Source organism: Ambystoma mexicanum, chromosome 13 (assembly GCF_040938575.1).
Source record: "Ambystoma mexicanum isolate Mex_15411 chromosome 13, UKY_AmexF1_1, whole genome shotgun sequence".
Classification (NCBI taxonomy): domain Eukaryota; kingdom Metazoa; phylum Chordata; class Amphibia; order Caudata; family Ambystomatidae; genus Ambystoma; species Ambystoma mexicanum.
Genome location: NC_090938.1, coordinates 356,779,770 through 356,792,780, shown reverse-complemented (window position 1 = coordinate 356,792,780; position 13,011 = coordinate 356,779,770). Strand labels below are relative to the sequence as shown.

The 13,011-nt window shown below is 43.6% G+C and overlaps 14 non-coding genes across 14 annotated transcripts; 10 read left to right on the top strand and 4 right to left on the bottom strand.

Annotated features, from left to right (window-relative positions):
• Positions 1 to 720: 720 nt before the first annotated feature.
• Positions 721 to 815, bottom strand: TRNAI-UAU (transfer RNA isoleucine (anticodon UAU)). Its single transcript has 2 exons — positions 778 to 815; positions 721 to 756 (listed from the first exon to the last, which is right to left on the bottom strand). It is a non-coding gene; the product is annotated as a tRNA-Ile (tRNA).
• Positions 816 to 1,295: 480 nt separating this feature from the next.
• Positions 1,296 to 1,372, top strand: TRNAS-GCU (transfer RNA serine (anticodon GCU)). The gene has a single exon. It is a non-coding gene; the product is annotated as a tRNA-Ser (tRNA).
• Positions 1,373 to 1,837: 465 nt separating this feature from the next.
• On the top strand, positions 1,838 to 1,909 carry TRNAT-UGU (transfer RNA threonine (anticodon UGU)). The gene has a single exon. It is a non-coding gene; the product is annotated as a tRNA-Thr (tRNA).
• A 687-nt stretch (positions 1,910 to 2,596) lies between these two features.
• Positions 2,597 to 2,678, top strand: TRNAS-GCU (transfer RNA serine (anticodon GCU)). The gene has a single exon. It is a non-coding gene; the product is annotated as a tRNA-Ser (tRNA).
• Positions 2,679 to 3,224: 546 nt separating this feature from the next.
• On the top strand, positions 3,225 to 3,296 carry TRNAT-CGU (transfer RNA threonine (anticodon CGU)). The gene has a single exon. It is a non-coding gene; the product is annotated as a tRNA-Thr (tRNA).
• A 1,488-nt stretch (positions 3,297 to 4,784) lies between these two features.
• TRNAI-UAU (transfer RNA isoleucine (anticodon UAU)) lies at positions 4,785 to 4,879 on the bottom strand. The gene is made up of 2 exons: positions 4,842 to 4,879; positions 4,785 to 4,820 (listed from the first exon to the last, which is right to left on the bottom strand). It is a non-coding gene; the product is annotated as a tRNA-Ile (tRNA).
• Positions 4,880 to 5,901: 1,022 nt separating this feature from the next.
• On the top strand, positions 5,902 to 5,973 carry TRNAT-UGU (transfer RNA threonine (anticodon UGU)). Its single transcript has one exon. It is a non-coding gene; the product is annotated as a tRNA-Thr (tRNA).
• Positions 5,974 to 6,660: 687 nt separating this feature from the next.
• Positions 6,661 to 6,742, top strand: TRNAS-GCU (transfer RNA serine (anticodon GCU)). Its single transcript has one exon. It is a non-coding gene; the product is annotated as a tRNA-Ser (tRNA).
• A 546-nt stretch (positions 6,743 to 7,288) lies between these two features.
• TRNAT-CGU (transfer RNA threonine (anticodon CGU)) lies at positions 7,289 to 7,360 on the top strand. The gene has a single exon. It is a non-coding gene; the product is annotated as a tRNA-Thr (tRNA).
• A 1,490-nt stretch (positions 7,361 to 8,850) lies between these two features.
• Positions 8,851 to 8,945, bottom strand: TRNAI-UAU (transfer RNA isoleucine (anticodon UAU)). The gene is made up of 2 exons: positions 8,908 to 8,945; positions 8,851 to 8,886 (listed from the first exon to the last, which is right to left on the bottom strand). It is a non-coding gene; the product is annotated as a tRNA-Ile (tRNA).
• A 1,022-nt stretch (positions 8,946 to 9,967) lies between these two features.
• Positions 9,968 to 10,039, top strand: TRNAT-UGU (transfer RNA threonine (anticodon UGU)). Its single transcript has one exon. It is a non-coding gene; the product is annotated as a tRNA-Thr (tRNA).
• Positions 10,040 to 10,726: 687 nt separating this feature from the next.
• Positions 10,727 to 10,807, top strand: TRNAS-GCU (transfer RNA serine (anticodon GCU)). The gene has a single exon. It is a non-coding gene; the product is annotated as a tRNA-Ser (tRNA).
• A 546-nt stretch (positions 10,808 to 11,353) lies between these two features.
• On the top strand, positions 11,354 to 11,425 carry TRNAT-CGU (transfer RNA threonine (anticodon CGU)). Its single transcript has one exon. It is a non-coding gene; the product is annotated as a tRNA-Thr (tRNA).
• A 1,490-nt stretch (positions 11,426 to 12,915) lies between these two features.
• On the bottom strand, positions 12,916 to 13,010 carry TRNAI-UAU (transfer RNA isoleucine (anticodon UAU)). Its single transcript has 2 exons — positions 12,973 to 13,010; positions 12,916 to 12,951 (listed from the first exon to the last, which is right to left on the bottom strand). It is a non-coding gene; the product is annotated as a tRNA-Ile (tRNA).
• Position 13,011: the final 1 nt, after the last annotated feature.

The following is a 13,011-nucleotide window of genomic DNA, read 5'->3' as shown; positions in this document are numbered from 1 at the left end:
ATGATGAGCAGGGGTCCAGGCACTTCGCCTGACAAACGCCGGGCTTAGCCCTGCCGGGCCTAGCCCTGAGGGGCCTAACTGGGCATGGCCCTGTGTAAGGTAGGGTGAGCAGGGGACCACTTGCAACTAACCTTCGGCACCAATCAGGCATGGAGAGGTCTGTGCAAATGCCCAGCCCTTTAGCAATCTCGATCTGCAAAACCTTCAACTCCTAATTCTCATGGCTCCCAGAAGCCCTAGCCCATATGCAAATGAGGCGAGTTCCTATCAGCATCCTTGTTCTGCTTGATTTTATCAAAGTGACTGCCTGATTAGTGAAAGGGTATTTATTCTCAGAGGTTTGCTTCAAAGGCGATAATGCAGTAAATAGACAACATTATTCTTTGTAAGTTGATATTGTCTCCTGGATCCTACTCCAGTAACCCTTTTTCTACCTTTACAAATGTCTTCCGTAAGTGGTGCTCAGCAGTAAATGGAGTATAATAACAGTTGATATTTTTTATTTTCTGTTCTATTTTCAAAAACCCTCCGTAGCTGTATTTAAAGCGCAAACACCCCATAAATAACTTGCAATGAGTATTCCATGTCTAAAAGGCCGAGGAGCTGTCATACAACATTAACTGACAATCAAGGAAACCTTGAGGTGAACCAAAAAATGTCGAGAACATTTATTGGTTCAATAATTCAGTTTTGAGGTGAATTAGTAAAAAGTTCCAAAGTTGCTCCAGGTGAGGCTTGAACTCACAACCTCGGCATTGCTCACTGCATGTACTGCTGTATAAGTACCGCGCGCTAACCGATTGCGCCACTGGAGCTGCTGTGTTTTGGTTTTCGACATGAAACAACACCCACAAACACACACACAAGTGTACAAAAGCACCCACAAGCTCTGGCATTGTCTTTTTAGCTGACACCAAATTATGGGTGCCTTGTAGTGCCCATATTGTGCCACTGGAGCTTACCTTTTAGCCTGATATACACTTTGCCACTGATGTTCAGCCAATGGTGCAGTCAAATGTCCCTTCTACATTTTTGTCATGCTGCAGGCAGTGCCACTGGAGCCAGCATGATGCTCTTCCTCATATTCAACACGTGTCAATTGAAACACCTCCCAATGTCATCTTGGCGATGCCTATAAACACCCCAGGACTTTGATGAATTTTTCTCAACAGCAAGTGAGGCAGTTTTCCTGCAAACGGCTGGATGTACCTCAACAAGGAACGCATTGTGGTTCTATTTTGAAGATGTTTGTGTTATTACCTGTAAAGACTTGAATGCCTAACATAATCCCTGTAGACGAGGTGGCCGAGTGGTTAAGGCGATGGACTGCTAATCTGCTGTACACGCGTGGTTTCGAATCCCACCTTCGTCGATTTTAACTTTTGAAATCTTTTTTAAACATCTGCATTGCTCTAAGCACCATTGCCATTGGCTTTCAAAGAACATACAGACAAAAGTGAAAATATGCATGTTAGTTGATTAAGAAGGACACAAACAAGGTTGTCGTGTTACTGGCAGGAATGCAATCTGCTGTGCTTGACTACCCTTTGAGCCAGAATCCGGATAGAAATTTAAAAAAGCAAAGGTAATATCCATATTGTCTCTCTGCTGCCATGTACATGTTTTTTTCAACTTTCACGCATCACATCTCCTCATTAGTCACCCTAAAATTGCGCGGAATACGCACAAATTAGCTGCTCCTCAAAAAATCGGCCAGAAAAAAACAGGTCAAATCACAATCATATACATACATTCTCACACACCCTTCAAATATGTCTACCCAGTAAACATCATGTTGTGTGCTCGTTGTGTTGCTGTTATGCGTGGTAACCTGAGGGGCTCTGTAGCTCAGTGGCAGAGCACTGGTCTTGTAAACCAGGGGTCGTGAGTTCGATCCTCATCAGGGCCTCCAAATGGTAATTTTCTTGAACATTGTTGAATAGGAACTGATATTGCACATTGTACCTGTGCAACCTTTTACCAATGGATTCGGGCCTATAACAAAGCCACAAGCGCAAGGTGTCTGAATAGTCTGTGGGGAAGGTCGGCTTTCTGGACCTAATTTCTTCAAGAAAAAGACCTTGATAATCTTGTGGTGACAGATGCAGATGATCACGGTGAAGCCCTTACTCTATTGAACAGTACAGCGGTTCTGGGTTGCACGCCTTTCTCTATTTTCAGGGACGTTGATGTGGCAAAATTTAATTGGAAAAGGGTTATTGCCATCACTCACTATTTAAATTCAATGACATCACAGGAAGCAGCAGCATCTGAACTTTGATCTTGGCTGGAAACGTTGAATGATGCCAAACACTGGGAAACTGGAGCTTGCGTTATGCTGGTTTTACTACTAATGGTGTGCCATACGGAAGCTCAAGCACCTTCCTCTGGATTAGTGTTGTGAACCCTCCAGGAGCTCTTGTTATATTTTTCTGAACTTCAACTTGATGTGTTTATCTATCAATGGCCGGGTAAGGAAGAACGAGTCAACGATCTTGTTTCTACTATGACAAACATGATCTATTTTTCACTGACTTTGCACCACCATTGTTTTATCTCTTCTTTAAGCATGGGACTCGAGCACCGTTCCCAAACAGACGAGGTGGCCGAGTGGTTAAGGCGATGGACTGCTAATCCATTGTGCTCTGCACGCGTGGGTTCGAATCCCACCTTCGTCGTATTTTTTCTTTATAGTCTGCATTTAAACATAGACCAAAGTCTTTCAACCTCCCTGTGAAAGACAGGAATGAGTACAGATATGGAAATAGAGATGTAAAAATAAGTTCATTGGTGCAGGCGGAGAATGAAATTAGTCAAAGACTTTCCTCGTAGGTTTCCATTCTTTACTATTATAGGAGCCAAAATCAGCGCAGTTAGTAAATTCCCAAGCTTACATCCCAAATTCTTTTTTCTTTTAGTTGTCTGCCTTTTACATGTTCCTTTTGCCATCATTCTGACCTGCTATCTAAACTCATGAACCTGTTCAGCATCCTACTCAATACATACATACCCGTAAAAGTACATACTCAAACGCATACCGACAATGTATCACCAACATAAGCACACACGCTTTCGCAAATCAGATGTATGATGACGTACTGAACACATGCAGAGATATACAGCCATTTTTACACAACCAGAAATTCATATACCTGGAGATCTACCTAGGTAAAACCCATGGTTTCTTTGCACTTTCTGTTGTTGGCTGTGAGCAAGCAGCAGGTGGCCTTGTAGCTCAGTGGCAGAGCACTGGTCTCGTAAACCAGGGGTCATGAGTTCAAACCTCATCAGGGCCTCGGGCGGATTATTTTCAAAAAGCACGGGGAAGAGAAGCCAGAGTTGCACCATCTACAGAGAACCTTTTATGACGGGATGCATCCTCATAATTGAAGTCTTCCACAGAAGGAGTGAAATAGAGTTCGAGAGGAAGGCCTAATGTTTTCAGGCAAAGACTGACAAAAACCTTGCAATGTCGCATGTAGCTGCTTTGGTGAAAAGACTGTTCAAGTTCACAATGCAACGGAGGGGTGTTCCCCATCTCCATACAATCATCTCTTTGATAATGTAAACGTGCCAGGCGTGTTGAAAGACAAAGACAGACACAACCGCACATACCAGTTGAAGAAAGACAGCCAGCAAACACATTTGTATAGAGGTAAGCAAGCCTCAATTAGAGATGTGAGTCCCTCCGTTTCTGCGGGAGTCCACAAGTTTAATAAAAAATGAACACATATCTTTCATGTTCTAATGATTACCAATCTTTCTGATTAGCTCTGCATAGCTCCAATGGCTATGTGTGTGTGTGTGTGTGTATGTGCCCGTGTGTGTAGGGGAAGGGGTCGGTAGATGTGTTCACGCAGAGCAAGTTGCATACATCGCCAACAGCCATTCTCTCCTGCTCCTGTGCATCCAGTTCGGAAGCGAACCCACCCAATTGTTCTATATGTCTGCTACCCTGACCGCATTCACACATCATTGGCTATTAGTATGCAGCTTGTGGGCGCTGTCAATGGGATATAAGCACCATTCCCCATGTCTGCAATAGCTAGACCAGATTCTGAGGTATGATGAGCAGGGGTCCAGGCACTTCGCCTGACAAACGCCGGGCTTAGCCCTGCCGGGCCTAGCCCTGAGGGGCCTAACTGGGCATGGCCCTGTGTAAGGTAGGGTGAGCAGGGGACCACTTGCAACTAACCTTCGGCACCAATCAGGCATGGAGAGGTCTGTGCAAATGCCCAGCCCTTTAGCAATCTCGATCTGCAAAACCTTCAACTCCTAATTCTCATGGCTCCCAGAAGCCCTAGCCCATATGCAAATGAGGCGAGTTCCTATCAGCATCCTTGTTCTGCTTGATTTTATCAAAGTGACTGCCTGATTAGTGAAAGGGTATTTATTCTCAGAGGTTTGCTTCAAAGGCGATAATGCAGTAAATAGACAACATTATTCTTTGTAAGTTGATATTGTCTCCTGGATCCTACTCCAGTAACCCTTTTTCTACCTTTACAAATGTCTTCCGTAAGTGGTGCTCAGCAGAAAATGGAGTATAATAACAGTTGACATTTTTTATTTTCTGTTCTATTTTCAAAAACCCTCCGTAGCTGTATTTAAAGCGCAAACACCCCATAAATAACTTGCAATGAGTATTCCATGTCTAAAAGGCAGAGGAGCTGTCATACAACATTAACTGACAATCAAGGAAACCTTGAGGTGAACCAAAAAATGTCCAGAACATTTATTGGTTCAATAATTCAGTTTTGAGGTGAATTAGTAAAAAGTTCCAAAGTTGCTCCAGGTGAGGCTTGAACTCACAACCTCGGCATTGCTCACTGCATGTACTGCTGTATAAGTACCGCGCGCTAACCGATTGCGCCACTGGAGCTGCTGTGTTTTGGTTTTCGACATGAAACTACACCCACAAACACACACACAAGTGTACAAAAGCACCCACAAGCTCTGGCATTGTCTTTTTAGCTGACACCAAATTATGGGTGCCTTGTAGTGCCCATATTGTGCCACTGGAGTTTACCTTTTAGCCTGATATACACTTTGCCACTGATGTTCAGCCAATGGTGCAGTCAAATGTCCCTTCTACATTTTTGTCATGCTGCAGGCAGTGCCACTGGAGCCAGCATGATGCTCTTCCTCATATTCAACACGTGTCAATTGAAACACCTCCCAATGTCATCTTGGCGATGCCTATAAACACCCCAGGACTTTGATGAATTTTTCTCAACAGCAAGTGAGGCAGTTTTCCTGCAAACGGCTGGATGTATCTCAACAAGGAACGCATTGTGGTTCTATTTTGAAGATGTTTGTGTTATTACCTGTAAAGACTTGAATGCCTAACATAATCCCTGTAGACGACGTGGCCGAGTGGTTAAGGCGATGGACTGCTAATCTGCTGTACACGCGTGGTTTCGAATCCCACCTTTGTCGATTTTAACTTTTGAAATCTTTTTTAAACATCTGCATTGCTCTAAGCACCATTGCCATTGGCTTTCAAAGAACATACAGACAAAAGTGAAAATATGCATGTTAGTTGATTAAGAAGGACACAAACAAGGTTGTCGTGTTACTGGCAGGAAAGCAATCTGCTGTGCTTGACTACCCTTTGAGCCAGAATCCGGATAGAAATTTAAAAAAGCAAAGGTAATATCCATATTGTCTCTCTGCTGCCATGTACATGTTTTTTTCAACTTTCACGCATCACATCTCCTCATTAGTCACCCTAAAATTGCGCGGAATACGCACAAATTAGCTGCTCCTCAAAAAATCGGCCAGAAAAAAACAGGTCAAATCACAATCATATACATACATTCTCACACACCCTTCAAATATGTCTACCCAGTAAACATCATGTTGTGTGCTCGTTGTGTTGCTGTTATGCGTCATAACCTGAGGGGCTCTGTAGCTCAGTGGCAGAGCACTGGTCTTGTAAACCAGGGGTCGTGAGTTCGATCCTCATCAGGGCCTCCAAATGGTAATTTTCTTGAACATTGTTGAATAGGAACTGATATTGCACATTGTACCTGTGCAACCTTTTACCAATGGATTCGGGCCTATAACAAAGCCACAAGCGCAAGGTGTCTGAATAGTCTGTGGGGAAGGTCGGCTTTCTGGACCTAATTTCTTCAAGAAAAAGACCTTGATAATCTTGTGATGACAGATGCAGATGATCACGGTGAAGCCCTTACTCTATTGAACAGTACAGCGGTTCTGGGTTGCACGCCTTTCTCTATTTTCAGGGATGTTGATGTGGCAAAATTTAATTGGAAAAGGGTTATTGCCATCACTCACTATTTAAATTCAATGACATCACAGGAAGCAGCAGCATCTGAACTTTGATCTTGGCTGGAAACGTTGAATGATGCCAAACACTGGGAAACTGGAGCTTGCGTTATGCTGGTTTTACTACTAATGGTGTGCCATACGGAAGCTCAAGCACCTTCCTCTGGATTAGTGTTGTGAACCCTCCAGGAGCTCTTGTTATATTTTTCTGAACTTCAACTTGATGTGTTTATCTATCAATGGCCGGGTAAGGAAGAACGAGTCAACGATCTTGTTTCTACTATGACAAACATGATCTATTTTTCACTGACTTTGCACCACCATTGTTTTATCTCTTCTTTAAGCATGGGACTCGAGCACCGTTCCCAAACAGACGAGGTGGCCGAGTGGTTAAGGCGATGGACTGCTAATCCATTGTGCTCTGCACGCGTGGGTTCGAATCCCACCTTCGTCGTATTTTTTCTTTATAGTCTGCATTTAAACATAGACCAAAGTCTTTCAACCTCCCTGTGAAAGACAGGAATGAGTACAGATATGGAAATAGAGATGTAAAAATAAGTTCATTGTTGCAGGCGGAGAATGAAATTAGTCAAAGACTTTCCTCGTAGGTTTCCATTCTTTACTATTATAGGAGCCAAAATCAGCGCAGTTAGTAAATTCCCAAGCTTACATCCCAAATTCTTTTTTCTTTTAGTTGTCTGCCTTTTACATGTTCCTTTTGCCATCATTCTGACCTGCTATCTAAACTCATGAACCTGTTCAGCATCCTACTCAATACATACATACCCGTAAAAGTACATACTCAAACGCATACCGACAATGTATCACCAACATAAGCACACACGCTTTCGCAAATCAGATGTATGATGACGTACTGAACACATGCAGAGATATACAGCCATTTTTACACAACCAGAAATTCATATACCTGGAGATCTACCTAGGTAAAACCCATGGTTTCTTTGCACTTTCTGTTGTTGGCTGTGAGCAAGCAGCAGGTGGCCTTGTAGCTCAGTGGCAGAGCACTGGTCTCGTAAACCAGGGGTCATGAGTTCAAACCTCATCAGGGCCTCGGGCGGATTATTTTCAAAAAGCACGGGGAAGAGAAGCCAGAGTTGCACCATCTACAGAGAACCTTTTATGACGGGATGCATCCTCATAATTGAAGTCTTCCACAGAAGGAGTGAAATAGAGTTCGAGAGGAAGGCCTAATGTTTTCAGGCAAAGACTGACAAAAACCTTGCAATGTCGCATGTAGCTGCTTTGGTGAAAAGACTGTTCAAGTTCACAATGCAACGGAGGGGTGTTCCCCATCTCCATACAATCATCTCTTTGATAATGTAAACGTGCCAGGCGTGTTGAAAGACAAAGACAGACACAACCGCACATACCAGTTGAAGAAAGACAGCCAGCAAACACATTTGTATAGAGGTAAGCAAGCCTCAATTAGAGATGTGAGTCCCTCCGTTTCTGCGGGAGTCCACAAGTTTAATAAAAAATGAACACATATCTTTCATGTTCTAATGATTACCAATCTTTCTGATTAGCTCTGCATAGCTCCAATGGCTATGTGTGTGTGTGTGTGTGTGTATGTGCCCGTGTGTGTAGGGGAAGGGGTCGGTAGATGTGTTCACGCAGAGCAAGTTGCATACATCGCCAACAGCCATTCTCTCCTGCTCCTGTGCATCCAGTTCGGAAGCGAACCCACCCAATTGTTCTATATGTCTGCTACCCTGACCGCATTCACACATCATTGGCTATTAGTATGCAGCTTGTGGGCGCTGTCAATGGGATATAAGCACCATTCCCCATGTCTGCAATAGCTAGACCAGATTCTGAGGTATGATGAGCAGGGGTCCAGGCACTTCGCCTGACAAACGCCGGGCTTAGCCCTGCCGGGCCTAGCCCTGAGGGGCCTAACTGGGCATGGCCCTGTGTAAGGTAGGGTGAGCAGGGGACCACTTGCAACTAACCTTCGGCACCAATCAGGCATGGAGAGGTCTGTGCAAATGCCCAGCCCTTTAGCAATCTCGATCTGCAAAACCTTCAACTCCTAATTCTCATGGCTCCCAGAAGCCCTAGCCCATATGCAAATGAGGCGAGTTCCTATCAGCATCCTTGTTCTGCTTGATTTTATCAAAGTGACTGCCTGATTAGTGAAAGGGTATTTATTCTCAGAGGTTTGCTTCAAAGGCGATAATGCAGTAAATAGACAACATTATTCTTTGTAAGTTGATATTGTCTCCTGGATCCTACTCCAGTAACCCTTTTTCTACCTTTACAAATGTCTTCCGTAAGTGGTGCTCAGCAGAAAATGGAGTATAATAACAGTTGACATTTTTTATTTTCTGTTCTATTTTCAAAAACCCTCCGTAGCTGTATTTAAAGCGCAAACACCCCATAAATAACTTGCAATGAGTATTCCATGTCTAAAAGGCAGAGGAGCTGTCATACAACATTAACTGACAATCAAGGAAACCTTGAGGTGAACCAAAAAATGTCCAGAACATTTATTGGTTCAATAATTCAGTTTTGAGGTGAATTAGTAAAAAGTTCCAAAGTTGCTCCAGGTGAGGCTTGAACTCACAACCTCGGCATTGCTCATTGCATGTACTGCTGTATAAGTACCGCGCGCTAACCGATTGCGCCACTGGAGCTGCTGTGTTTTGGTTTTCGACATGAAACTACACCCACAAACACACACACAAGTGTACAAAAGCACCCACAAGCTCTGGCATTGTCTTTTTAGCTGACACCAAATTATGGGTGCCTTGTAGTGCCCATATTGTGCCACTGGAGTTTACCTTTTAGCCTGATATACACTTTGCCACTGATGTTCAGCCAATGGTGCAGTCAAATGTCCCTTCTACATTTTTGTCATGCTGCAGGCAGTGCCACTGGAGCCAGCATGATGCTCTTCCTCATATTCAACACGTGTCAATTGAAACACCTCCCAATGTCATCTTGGCGATGCCTATAAACACCCCAGGACTTTGATGAATTTTTCTCAACAGCAAGTGAGGCAGTTTTCCTGCAAACGGCTGGATGTACCTCAACAAGGAACGCATTGTGGTTCTATTTTGAAGATGTTTGTGTTATTACCTGTAAAGACTTGAATGCCTAACATAATCCCTGTAGACGACGTGGCCGAGTGGTTAAGGCGATGGACTGCTAATCTGCTGTACACGCGTGGTTTCGAATCCCACCTTTGTCGATTTTAACTTTTGAAATCTTTTTTAAACATCTGCATTGCTCTAAGCACCATTGCCATTGGCTTTCAAAGAACATACAGACAAAAGTGAAAATATGCATGTTAGTTGATTAAGAAGGACACAAACAAGGTTGTCGTGTTACTGGCAGGAAAGCAATCTGCTGTGCTTGACTACCCTTTGAGCCAGAATCCGGATAGAAATTTAAAAAAGCAAAGGTAATATCCATATTGTCTCTCTGCTGCCATGTACATGTTTTTTTCAACTTTCACGCATCACATCTCCTCATTAGTCACCCTAAAATTGCGCGGAATACGCACAAATTAGCTGCTCCTCAAAAAATCGGCCAGAAAAAAACAGGTCAAATCACAATCATATACATACATTCTCACACACCCTTCAAATATGTCTACCCAGTAAACATCATGTTGTGTGCTCGTTGTGTTGCTGTTATGCGTCATAACCTGAGGGGCTCTGTAGCTCAGTGGCAGAGCACTGGTCTTGTAAACCAGGGGTCGTGAGTTCGATCCTCATCAGGGCCTCCAAATGGTAATTTTCTTGAACATTGTTGAATAGGAACTGATATTGCACATTGTACCTGTGCAACCTTTTACCAATGGATTCGGCCCTATAACAAAGCCACAAGCGCAAGGTGTCTGAATAGTCTGTGGGGAAGGTCGGCTTTCTGGACCTAATTTCTTCAAGAAAAAGACCTTGATAATCTTGTGATGACAGATGCAGATGATCACGGTGAAGCCCTTACTCTATTGAACAGTACAGCGGTTCTGGGTTGCACGCCTTTCTCTATTTTCAGGGATGTTGATGTGGCAAAATTTAATTGGAAAAGGGTTATTGCCATCACTCACTATTTAAATTCAATGACATCACAGGAAGCAGCAGCATCTGAACTTTGATCTTGGCTGGAAACGTTGAATGATGCCAAACACTGGGAAACTGGAGCTTGCGTTATGCTGGTTTTACTACTAATGGTGTGCCATACGGAAGCTCAAGCACCTTCCTCTGGATTAGTGTTGTGAACCCTCCAGGAGCTCTTGTTATATTTTTCTGAACTTCAACTTGATGTGTTTATCTATCAATGGCCGGGTAAGGAAGAACGAGTCAACGATCTTGTTTCTACTATGACAAACATGATCTATTTTTCACTGACTTTGCACCACCATTGTTTTATCTCTTCTTTAAGCATGGGACTCGAGCACCGTTCCCAAACAGACGAGGTGGCCGAGTGGTTAAGGCATGGACTGCTAATCCATTGTGCTCTGCACGCGTGGGTTCGAATCCCATCTTCGTCGTATTTTTTCTTTATAGTCTGCATTTAAACATAGACCAAAGTCTTTCAACCTCCCTGTGAAAGACAGGAATGAGTACAGATATGGAAATAGAGATGTAAAAATAAGTTCATTGGTGCAGGCGGAGAATGAAATTAGTCAAAGACTTTCCTCGTAGGTTTCCATTCTTTACTATTATAGGAGCCAAAATCAGCGCAGTTAGTAAATTCCCAAGCTTACATCCCAAATTCTTTTTTCTTTTAGTTGTCTGCCTTTTACATGTTCCTTTTGCCATCATTCTGACCTGCTATCTAAACTCATGAACCTGTTCAGCATCCTACTCAATACATACATACCCGTAAAAGTACATACTCAAACGCATACCGACAATGTATCACCAACATAAGCACACACGCTTTCGCAAATCAGATGTATGATGACGTACTGAACACATGCAGAGATATACAGCCATTTTTACACAACCAGAAATTCATATACCTGGAGATCTACCTAGGTAAAACCCATGGTTTCTTTGCACTTTCTGTTGTTGGCTGTGAGCAAGCAGCAGGTGGCCTTGTAGCTCAGTGGCAGAGCACTGGTCTCGTAAACCAGGGGTCATGAGTTCAAACCTCATCAGGGCCTCGGGCGGATTATTTTCAAAAAGCACGGGGAAGAGAAGCCAGAGTTGCACCATCTACAGAGAACCTTTTATGACGGGATGCATCCTCATAATTGAAGTCTTCCACAGAAGGAGTGAAATAGAGTTCGAGAGGAAGGCCTAATGTTTTCAGGCAAAGACTGACAAAAACCTTGCAATGTCGCATGTAGCTGCTTTGGTGAAAAGACTGTTCAAGTTCACAATGCAACGGAGGGGTGTTCCCCATCTCCATACAATCATCTCTTTGATAATGTAAACGTGCCAGGCGTGTTGAAAGACAAAGACAGACACAACCGCACATACCAGTTGAAGAAAGACAGCCAGCAAACACATTTGTATAGAGGTAAGCAAGCCTCAATTAGAGATGTGAGTCCCTCCGTTTCTGCGGGAGTCCACAAGTTTAATAAAAAATGAACACATATCTTTCATGTTCTAATGATTACCAATCTTTCTGATTAGCTCTGCATAGCTCCAATGGCTATGTGTGTGTGTGTGTGTGTGTATGTGCCCGTGTGTGTAGGGGAAGGGGTCGGTAGATGTGTTCACGCAGAGCAAGTTGCATACATCGCCAACAGCCATTCTCTCCTGCTCCTGTGCATCCAGTTCGGAAGCGAACCCACCCAATTGTTCTATATGTCTGCTACCCTGACCGCATTCACACATCATTGGCTATTAGTATGCAGCTTGTGGGCGCTGTCAATGGGATATAAGCACCATTCCCCATGTCTGCAATAGCTAGACCAGATTCTGAGGTATGATGAGCAGGGGTCCAGGCACTTCGCCTGACAAACGCCGGGCTTAGCCCTGCCGGGCCTAGCCCTGAGGGGCCTAACTGGGCATGGCCCTGTGTAAGGTAGGGTGAGCAGGGGACCACTTGCAACTAACCTTCGGCACCAATCAGGCATGGAGAGGTCTGTGCAAATGCCCAGCCCTTTAGCAATCTCGATCTGCAAAACCTTCAACTCCTAATTCTCATGGCTCCCAGAAGCCCTAGCCCATATGCAAATGAGGCGAGTTCCTATCAGCATCCTTGTTCTGCTTGATTTTATCAAAGTGACTGCCTGATTAGTGAAAGGGTATTTATTCTCAGAGGTTTGCTTCAAAGGCGATAATGCAGTAAATAGACAACATTATTCTTTGTAAGTTGATATTGTCTCCTGGATCCTACTCCAGTAACCCTTTTTCTACCTTTACAAATGTCTTCCGTAAGTGGTGCTCAGCAGTAAATGGAGTATAATAACAGTTGATATTTTTTATTTTCTGTTCTATTTTCAAAAACCCTCCGTAGCTGTATTTAAAGCGCAAACACCCCATAAATAACTTGCAATGAGTATTCCATGTCTAAAAGGCCGAGGAGCTGTCATACAACATTAACTGACAATCAAGGAAACCTTGAGGTGAACCAAAAAATGTCGAGAACATTTATTGGTTCAATAATTCAGTTTTGAGGTGAATTAGTAAAAAGTTCCAAAGTTGCTCCAGGTGAGGCTTGAACTCACAACCTCGGCATTGCTCACTGCATGTACTGCTGTATAAGTACCGCGCGCTAACCGATTGCGCCACTGGAGCT